Raw genomic sequence first — 2,501 nt, 5'->3', positions numbered from 1 at the left:
GGAGGTGTTGCCATGAAAACAAATACTGGACAGAAATATTACTATTACTGGCGTGGACACACTGACAAAAAGATCTTAGGATTCATTAAACTTAAAATAACAAAATAAGGATAATCAGTGCCGTTTACATGGCCTCAGTGGTCCTTTAAACCAATGAAACGAAAACATATTAAATGTATATTTCCCCTTTTGCAAATTACGTGCGTCATATCAATTTCATTTTTACCTTCTTTGTTTTTAAAGCCAAAATGCATCCAATCATCTGACTTGAAATGTGATGGAACCACGGGGCGAATTTTAATAGTGTCCTCCAGGTTTTATTTCATATGACTCGTCGCAGTATCCCACGGCCGGACATCCTTGTGACACAAGGCAGCGGGCATCAACACATCCACAGCGACATCTGCTGGACTGGAAGTTGTATTCCACTTAGTTTGGCTGATGTGCGCCAACCATTAAGGTATTTTATTTGTTCATCTTTTTTTTTTTTTTTTATAATCGATTCTTGCTTTCTAGAATCGATGCAGTAGATCACATAAATTAGAATCGCGATGCATCGTCATGACGATTATTTTGCACACCCTTAGTCTCTGTATAATTTAATTTATATCTACATTTATTTGTTTATTGTATTTTTGGGGGCAATTAATTGTATGCTTATTTATTTATTAAGCATTTATTTATTTTTGTATTTATTTTTAAATATGGTAGAGCTAGTCTTCCATATTAAAGTAGGATCAAAACTATTCGCCTTTTTTTATAGCCAAAGTTTTGAGTTTTAGCCATTAGCTCCTTCCCATAGACCCCTACCAGCTTAGCTTCCCCTTCCGAAGAACCGCATCCCCGCAGTATGACCCTGCCACCAACATGGTACAGCCTATAGGGATTTCTTTACCCCACTTTTATTCTTCTTGTGAGGGAATTTGTGCCACAACCAAAACATCATTAGGAATGTTGGTTCCTGGGTAAGACCCTTAACCCCACAATGCTCCCCACGTGCTGCAAGCGGGTCACCACCCTATCAGCATGAACAAAAACATAAATAGTTTGGGTATTTTTATTATTTTTTAAAGATTGCTAAAATTGGACATTGTACAATTAAACTGGGTTTTAAAGAGCTTTGTAAAAGCACTCATAGTCCTAGAACCTGAGTTTAGGTTATTAAATGTCCTTTATTTTGAACAAAATTTTGAACTGCAATATTTTCACTGGGAAGGAAAATGTTTAATTTTTCTTTCTTCTTCTAAATCCTGCCATAAGTTGTAAGAATCAGATTTTGGCTGCAGGTCTTTCTAGTCCATTCCTGCCAGCATGGAAAGCATAGTTCAGTTTCTACTGCTGAAAGTTAGGTTCTAAAGTGTTTTGAACCTGCATCTAAAGTCAGTTGTGTCCACAAGTACAACCTGAGAAAGGGTTCTTTCCATAAACTGACATGGGATGACATTTTAACGGTTAGGTATCAGGTGTCTGTCACCGTAGCAACTTAAACGCCGGCTGGGTGTCAGTCGCTGCGATCAGATGACAGAGCTGAGGACGGCTGCTTATTTAATCTGGGGCACTTTAATCGGGCTAATCACACTCAGACATACAGACTGACACACACAGCTAATCTGAGCTAATCCAGGACACCAACTGGCCTCTTTCCAAATCAGTTTGTGTTTTGTTCTGTTCTCGCCTCATCGGTCCTGGTTGAACCGCCCTATCTGCCAGGCTGCCGCAGTGACTCCTACACGCTTTGCTATGAATCACGTTTCGATGTGAGTGTGAGGCGTGTTGAGGCCTGCATGGCTTCATTCATTCAGTTCAGAGCAGCTTTCAACATGGTAGCAGCTGATGTGTTTGTGTGGAAAATTCTAGATCACCAAGAGTTTACTCACATTTTAACTTAAAGAATTCTGGAAGATTCTGTAAGATAAAAATGGCTGGAAAAACATGGAAGAACATGGAATATAATTAAACTTTAACAGGGCTACATAAGAACATTTCATCCATCCATCCATCCATACTTTGTCCATCCATCCATCCATCCATCCATCCATCCATCCATCCATCCATCCATCCATCCATCCATCCATCCATCCATTATTTGTCCGTCCATCTGTCCTTCCATCCATCCATCCTTTCACTCATCCATCCATCCATCCATCCATCATTTATCCATCTGTCTTTCTGTCCATCTATCCATCCACTCATCCATCCATCCATCTCTTTGTCTGTCTGTCCATCCATCCTTCCATCCTTCTGTCTGTCTTTTCATCCATCCATCCATCCATCCATCCATCCATCCATCCATCCATTATTTGTCCGTCCATCTGTCCTTCCATCCATCCATCCTTTCACTCATCCATCCATCCATCCATCCATCATTTATCCATCTGTCTTTCTGTCCATCTATCCATCCACTCATCCATCCATCCATCTCTTTGTCTGTCTGTCCATCCATCCTTCCGTCCTTCTGTCTGTCTTTTCATCCATCCATCCATCCATCCATCCATCCATCC

General features: G+C 40.4%; 1 protein-coding gene across 2 annotated transcripts in view; it reads left to right on the top strand.

Moving 5' to 3' along the window:
- The window catches only part of LOC107090620 (histone H2A-like), a 665,777-nt gene that overhangs the window by 626,244 nt on the left and 37,032 nt on the right, over nucleotides 1-2,501 (top strand). The gene's annotated exons all lie outside the window — the stretch shown is intronic.

This window comes from Cyprinodon variegatus, unplaced genomic scaffold (assembly GCF_000732505.1).
Source record: "Cyprinodon variegatus isolate N-32 unplaced genomic scaffold, C_variegatus-1.0 Scaffold303, whole genome shotgun sequence".
In the NCBI taxonomy this organism is placed as follows: domain Eukaryota; kingdom Metazoa; phylum Chordata; class Actinopteri; order Cyprinodontiformes; family Cyprinodontidae; genus Cyprinodon; species Cyprinodon variegatus.
The sequence above is the reverse complement of the archived record's forward strand: the minus strand, read 5'-3'. Positions and strand labels throughout refer to the sequence as shown.